The sequence below is a fragment of the Physeter macrocephalus genome, chromosome 13 (assembly GCF_002837175.3).
Source record: "Physeter macrocephalus isolate SW-GA chromosome 13, ASM283717v5, whole genome shotgun sequence".
Classification (NCBI taxonomy): domain Eukaryota; kingdom Metazoa; phylum Chordata; class Mammalia; order Artiodactyla; family Physeteridae; genus Physeter; species Physeter macrocephalus.
In genome coordinates this window covers 62,328,489-62,336,903 of record NC_041226.1, presented here as the reverse complement: position 1 = coordinate 62,336,903, position 8,415 = coordinate 62,328,489, and positions in this window count along the sequence as shown.

The window sequence follows — 8,415 nt, the reverse complement described above, 5'->3', positions numbered from 1 at the left end:
AGGCGGACGCGCAACCACTGCGCCACCAGGGAAGCCCTATTCTATTTATTCTTATTTTGAATGCCTACGTTTTGAAGTGGTTTGTTACAAAGTGATAGATAATTGAAATAAGGACCAAGATAATTTGCATTAAAATACAATAGAATTTAAGTAATTTACACTTAAATAATGACATCCAAAATATGCTTCATTTCCTCTTGCTCTCAGGAACCATGATTATTTCTGATAATTTTGACTAAATTAAATCAGTAAATTAATATAAACTTACAGGGTTGTGTGTGCATGTGTGTGTGTGCGTGTGTATGTGTGTGAGTGTGTGTGTGTACGTGCATGCCTCATGCACAGGTGTGTGTGTCTTCTCTTTCTGCTGATTCACAGGCTTTATTTATTTAATATGTGTTCATATCAATGTGTCCACATATGAGTGTTGGAGATTATTAGAATAAACTACAAGTGATTCCCCAGGGATAATATTCCTCCTCTAATCTCTTGTATCTTTTTCCTAACCATCTCTTCTAGGGAAACATTTTTTCGTCCTGTTTTCCCAATCATGGCTCTCTTAATTTGTCCCAACATACTTCAGATAATGTCTCCTCTTCTATCCTTTTTCTCTATGAAAGTGATACACGATATTACTTTCCATGTACTTAAACTTTATAAAGTGTATTATATTAAATAAATTCTTTGGCAATTGCTTTTTTGCTCAATATTGTATTTGTGAGATTCATCTACAAATATCGATACCTGTTTCTTTCACTTTCAAAGCGGTGAAAATGATATGCATTATTTATCAGTTCTCTACTTGAAAGAATACGGATTATTTTCAAATTGTTCTATTATAAACAATGTGAAGATTCCTACTGTTCCTTCCTCCTAGTGCTCATATGGGAAAGCTTTTCTAGTGTCTATTCACAGAACTAGAATCACAGGCTTTAATTTATGCACATTTTCAATTAATAGATAATGCCAGATTGTTCTCTGAAGTTTGTGTACCTATTCACACTTGCAACAGAAAGATATCAGTGTTCTTTGTTCTGCATATCTTCATCAAACAGTGGTATTGTCAGATTTTACAGTTTTTGTCCATCTGGTGTCTAGGAAATGTGTCTTACTGTTTTATTATATTTCCTTGATACATGCACATTCATTTGTTTGTATTTTAATATATATAGGGTACATTTACATGTGTGTATGTGTGTGTGTTTGTATGTGTATACGGTAAAATAAAAGCAAAAGAATTGGACTAAAAAGCATGAAGTTCAAGTGAGTGTTTACCTGTGATGGAGACGGAGGAGTATGACACTGGAAATAGGGTGTTTGGAAGATTTATACATATATGGGTAATATTTTGTGTTTCTATTTAAGTATATATCTAAGGGCATACAGTAGCATTACATTATTAATACAAAGTGTTACATCAATTTTATACTTTTTAATAGTCTGAAATATTTAAAATTTTACTTTTATAAAAACAATATATGCATGATCACTGTGCCAGACACACTTGGCCACTCTTGCCTAGGTCTCACCACAGAAATTGCCACGAGTCAGATCATTTCTTTTCCAGGCTCTCTTGCTGCCATAGAGGGTCACATAGCCATGATGTGGCACTATAGGCATAAGAAGTCTGCTGGGAGATTCTAGAAGATAGTTTCTTTGCTAATGAAATAAATGAGCCATGGAGATAGGTTTATTGTCATCTGGCTGGCTTTCCTACTTCCTGGCTGTGAATATAGTTGTGATACTTAGAGACGTAAGAGCCATCTTCCTATCAAAGGAAAAAGCTCAACATTGTGAGAATTCTAGAGATGAAGAAAAGTTTGCAGTAATATATTGAACAACCCCTGGATCATCAATCTTTGATCTTTTGTTTTCTTATTGATTATAAAATCACAATTATTTTGAGTTTTTGTTCTTATAGTTGAATGCTTTTTAATTTCTGAACATTTAAAAAACTTGGAATAGTTAGAATATTACAAAGAAAATAAAGATTAAATATAATCTTACAACATAGCTCTATATACAGCTTGCCAATATAGGTTATTTCTCTTAGGTTTACCTTAGTTGCTCTAACCTCTCTCCCACTTTTTCTTTTCTTAGAAGATCTTATGTGGAGTCCTCTCTCTACAGGGAATTCAAATCACCCATGCCAAAAGCAGCATCATATGTTATGCAGTCAAATGCTCTACCACTGAGCTATACCGTCCAGAAGCAGTATTATACATTATGATGCTTATGTGAAAACTGGCTCAGACTTGTATAGGAAGCCTAAGAGATTTATTAACAACCTTCTACATGTGGGCACACACAGTTACACATAAATGTCACAACCCATTAACTGAGCATTTCTAAGTTAACCTGTATTGGATTTAATTTCTGATAAGTTTCTTTCCACAGACATATGTTGCTATTCTGGTGTCAGTAGATTCCTTCACTAGCTGACATACAACAAACCTCTCCTCCTATAGCAACCCTCTTTACTCTTCCAGCCAAATACACCTACACCTATTAATCCGTCAACATTTCTTATCTGAGGTCTACCCAGCCACCAGATTTTTGCTATCAGCCCCAAGTTTTAATCAATTTGAAGAATACTGTTAAAATTTTTTTACATGTTCTTTTTTGGTCATTAACTGCAACACACAATCTAACAGCTAAAGAAAAGTGTCAACATACTATCATGATTGTATTGCTACACAGCCATTGATTTATTGTTCAGTCAGCTCTACTGACCTCCTCGTGACCAGTCATGATCTGAATGAGCTATAATTCATGCAGGAGCACTTCCATGACACCTTCCAGCATACCAAGACCTCCTTTTATTCTACTTGTGCCCACCGGGATTTCTTTTTTAAGTACTACTTCCAACTCTGGGTTATGCGCTGCAATATTACTTGTCAATTTACTGCTCATTTTTCAAAGCCCCTGAACATGTAAATGTTTCCTGTCTGTCAAACTCAGGGAAACATTGTCCCTCTTTCATCAGAAGAGAGTTTTGAATATGGCCTGAGAGGCGATCTGTAGACTTGGCTGTGGGTGTTCCATAAAATACATCTTCTCCTTAAATCTTATTACCTCAGGAGAATTTATTCTAGATTCAACTTCCTAAATCCATTTATTTTATTACTTTTTTCCCTCTACATACTTTAAATTCCAGATTTTAACCATTATCATTATTATTATTATTTTGATAAGGTTGATGGTTGTTCTCTGCACACTTAGATAGGTATCATATAGTTCCTAATTTCAAGAGTGTCCTTTTCTAGACTCTTTTATACCCAGTTGTCATGAATTATCATTGACATTTCCCCATGCATATTCCAGCTTCTGAACTCTCAGGCTGGACTGAACTGATTTTCTTGATCACTCAGATATGATATAATATTTTTAGCCATTTATAGTTTGGTCATTCTCACATTTTCATTATTTGATTGGTAGAATTCATAAGAGAAACAGAAAATACTCTAGCTATTTTAATAGGGGGACTTAAGAACTGAAAGAATTATTTGAAAGACTGGAAGATTCAGTTCTAATACAGACCTCTTTGAGTGGTCACTTCACAACTGATCCACTGGGGGAACAACTTGCTTCCAAGTTCTACTGGAACTAAGTCAACATCAAGAAGCCATAGTGCAACTACCTCTCATACTTATAAGGCTAGAGAATGGACATCCAAAGCCACTGGCCACATTAAAATGCTGGAACAGTTGCAACTGCCTCTTGACACAAGGGACTGGAGAATGGACATGACATTGGAATGCTTCCACAGGAAACTTTCATCTCTCTAAGAAAAGCTAAAATAGAGGATGAAACCCCACTTCCACCTTCCAAATATCTCAAGACTGCATCTAATTCATATTTGAATTAGATGGACTTAATTCTTATTTGAAGCTCTGGTTAGAGAGGAAATTATAATGTTCAATAATAATTCAAAATTGCAGGATGGATGAATCACATATGAGACACTCAAACAAAAGTATTTCCACAGGTATGTACGCTTAGTGTGTTTTTTAAAAATAATAAATTGTATATAGCAGCTCTAAAAGTATCATTTTTTATAGGACTATTGCCAGACACTTCTGATCGTCATTTACATCAGACTTCCCTAAACTTATGCTTTGGTTTCAAAAATGAGTAAGCTGGTTGCCAGAGTCACCAATGAGCTCAGATTCGGATGGAATAAGTATAAGTAACAACTGTGTATGTAGGGTATTGAAAGAATGTACTGAATAAAACAAAATTAAAATGAATGGTGAAATTTGAAGCTATTAGCTGATTTTTAATATTGCCATCATTATCTTATTTTTCTCAAATTGTCAGTGGAATTCATCATTTCAGGAGATATTTATTTACACAATGGTAGGGAGACACAAAATTTTTGTATATGACAAAAAACAAACAACTGAGTTTCTAAATAGATTTTGAATCCCATAGAAGAGATAACCTTGAAACTCGAGGTATTATTGATTTGCAAGATAGTAGTCATTTCATTATACCCGTATTACATCTTATTTCCAGAAATATTTAAGTGGTTCTCTGAAAATAGTGGTAAAAATAACATGTACATAATGGCCTTAGACAATTTCAAACCTAACTTACCGTCAGTGAGTTTTTAAGTCATTGAGCAAAATGATTGTCATTTTAATTATTGCAAAGTTATAGCTAAAGACAAGTGATCAAGATAATAAAAGCATTTTCAAGCATGTTTTATTCATCCTTAATCAAAATATTTTATTATTTGAAATATTAGGTCTGTTATTTGATAAATTTGATAAACAAATTATCTAATTTAGATTTAATTACATATTGCTTTCTTATATACTGCTTCATTTCTTATCTTGCTATGGGTAATAAATTTATACACACATTCTTACAATTATAACCAATGCAAAAAAATAGATAATGAGAATAAAAAATGCTAGTGACTATAGATTTGTACAAGTGATTGAAAAGTTATGATTCATAATGACTTGGAAAATTCATGAGTAGTAATTTAATCAAACGTTATTGCTGACATAACTGTGTGCTCAGTTAACTTCCAAAATACACATAAAAATCTGTTTGCTTTGGACACTTGTGATTTGTTATCTTAACCAACACATGATTCTGACTCAACTTTTTTGTCATAAGGGGAAAAAAAATGGAGGTCTCACCATTGATCAATTCAAAATAATCGCAATTACTTTTATAAAATGTTCAACAATATTGATGTAATTTCCAAAACCTTAGTGTAATTACCTTTGTCTTTCAGGTTTATGGTATATTCATTTTGGATATTGCTCGCAGTTCTCAAAAATTAGAGCCTTTAAATGCTAATTTAATAAATTTCTTAGCTCCATTATATACATTGTTCCATATTGTTAAATATGGATAAATAAATTTGGTTTTCTTTTGTACACTCAGTAGTGGACTTACATTATTAGCTGCTTGTTCACCCGTGGTTTTGAGGGTATAGGTAGAAGAGTGCACTTATCTCCCTATTCTGAGACTCAGTTGTAAGAGTTTATAACAAATAACACGAGATTCCTATTATTACATTTCTTAAGGACGAATTCAATCAATTTTCTCAACTAGAAACTGTGTAACAAATCTCACTAGGGATATCAGTAGAGCCAGAGTGGCTAGTTCAGAGAACAGGCATCAGCCACAAAACGTGCCCAGAAATGCTCTCCCCAGCCCACTCACACGCCAGTGTGAATTCAGAGAACAGATTACACCTCTGGACTCTTATAAGGTAATTCTTTTATGATGGGATTTACCTCAGAATTCACGTGTCCTTTGCCATGTTTTTACCTTTTTTTTTTCCCCTTGAAAATGTTCAAACATTTTGAATGTAAAAAGAAAAGTCTTTTGTTTGCTTTTTAAAAATTATTACTGGGGAGTTTAGTGACCATTGGTAACTGCAAATAGAAGTGAAGGGACTAGCAATACATCTCATCACCAACCAAACAGGATGCAATCTCCAGAAGATTCTTTGAAAAGCTCCCCATTCCAAAAAATGAATTTAAGTGCACTCTTTCCTACATAACATGGGTGAATAACTAAAAGATTCTGTTGATGGGTTTGCCCAGACAGAGTAAGATGCTATCTATACTTCCTGATTCCAAACTAATTGGGGAAGTTTAAAATAGAAATTTCCATACATATAACAGATTCTCTACATATATCATATCATATTGTATATACGGTATACGCTTTATATTTTTAATATTATAAATGTATTTGTGTGTATATCTACATCTAGCTATACTACATATCTATACCTATATATACAGATTTATGTCATTTAGAATGTTGAATTTAACTTGCATGTAGACACCAATAGCATCATTGTAATTCAGGAGTCAGGACATTTCTTATTCTCAAAATAAATGTAAGCTCACTATTATTCAACATAGTTTTGGAAGTCCTAGCCATGGCAATCAGAGAAGGAAAAGAAATAAAAGGAATACAAATTGGAAAAGAAGAAGTAAAACTGTCACTGTTTGCAGATGACATGTTACTACACATAGAGAATCCTAAAGATGCTAACTGAGAACTACTGGAGCTAATCAATGAATTTGGTAAAGTTGCAGGATACAAAATTAATGCACAGAAATCTCTTGCATTCTTATACACTAATGATGAAAAATCTGAAAGAGAAACGGTATATGCTTTATATATATATATATTTTTTTTTTTTTTTTTTTTTTTTTTTTTTGGTATGCAGGCCTCCCTCTGTTGCGGCCTCTCCCGTTGCGGAGCACAGGCTCCGGACGCGCAGGCTCATTGGCCATGGCCCACGGGCCCAGCCGCTCCGCGGCACGTGGGATCCTCCCAGACCGGGGCGCGAACCCGGTTCCCCTGCATCGTCAGGCGGACGCGCAACCACTGCGCCACCAGGGAAGCCCCTATGCTTTATATTTTTAATATTATAAATGTATTTGTGTGTATATCTACATCTAGCTATACTACATATCTATACCTATATATACAGATTTATGTCATTTAGAATGTTGAATTTAACTTGCATGTAGACACCAATAGCATCATTGTAATTCAGGAGTCAGGACATTTCTTATTCTCAAAATAAATGTAAGCTCACTATTATTCAACATAGTTTTGGAAGTCCTAGCCATGGCAATCAGAGAAGGAAAAGAAATAAAAGGAATACAAATTGGAAAAGAAGAAGTAAAACTGTCACTGTTTGCAGATGACATGTTACTACACATAGAGAATCCTAAAGATGCTAACTGAGAACTACTGGAGCTAATCAATGAATTTGGTAAAGTTGCAGGATACAAAATTAATGCACAGAAATCTCAGGCATTCCTATACACTAACAACAAAAGATCAGAAAGAGAAATTAAGGAAACATCCCATTCATCATTGCAACAAAAAGAATAAAATACCTAGGAATAAACCTACTTAAGGAAGTAAAAGACCTGTACTGAGAAAACTATAAGACACTGATGAAAGAAATTAAAGATGACACAAACTGATGAGGAGATATACCATGTTCTTGGATTGGGAGAATCAATATTGTGAAAATGACTATACTACCCAAAACAATCTATAGATTCAATGCAATCCCTATCAAATTATCAATGGCATTTTTTATAGAACTAGAACAAAAAATCTTAAAATTTGTATGGAGACACAAAGGACCTCGAATAGCCAAAGTGATCTTGAGGGAAAAAAACGGAGCTGGAGGAATCAGACTCCCTGACTTCAGACTATATTACAAAGATACAGTAATCAAGACAGTATGGTACTGGCACAAAGACAGAAATATAGATCAATGGAACAGGATAGAAAGCCCAGAGATAAGCCCACGCACCTATGGTCAACTAATCTATGACAAAGGAGGCAAGGATATAAAATGGAGAAAAAACTGTTTCTTTAATAAGTGGTGCTGGGAAAACTGGACAGCTACATGTAAAAGAATGAAATTAGAACACTCTCTAACACCACACACAAAAATAAACTCAAAATGGATTAGAGTTTCAAAAAATGGGCAGAAGATCTAAACAGACATCTCTTCAAAGAAGACATACAGATGGCCAAGGGGCACATGAAAAGATGCTCAACATCACTAATTATTAGAGAAATAAAATCAAAACTACAATGAGGTATAACCTCACACCAGTTAGAATGGGCATCATCAGAAAATTCTATAAACAACAAATGCCGGAGAGGGTCTGGAGGAAAGAGAACCCTCTTGCACTGTTGGTGGGAATGTAAATTGATACAGCCACTATAGCGAACAGTATGGAGGTTTCTTAAAAAACTAAAAACAGAATTACCATATGATCCAGCAATCCCACTACTAGGCATATACCCAGAGAAAACCATAATTCAAAAAGACACATGCACCCCAATGTTCACTGCAGCACTATTTACAATAGCCAGGTCATGGAAGCAACCTAAATGCCC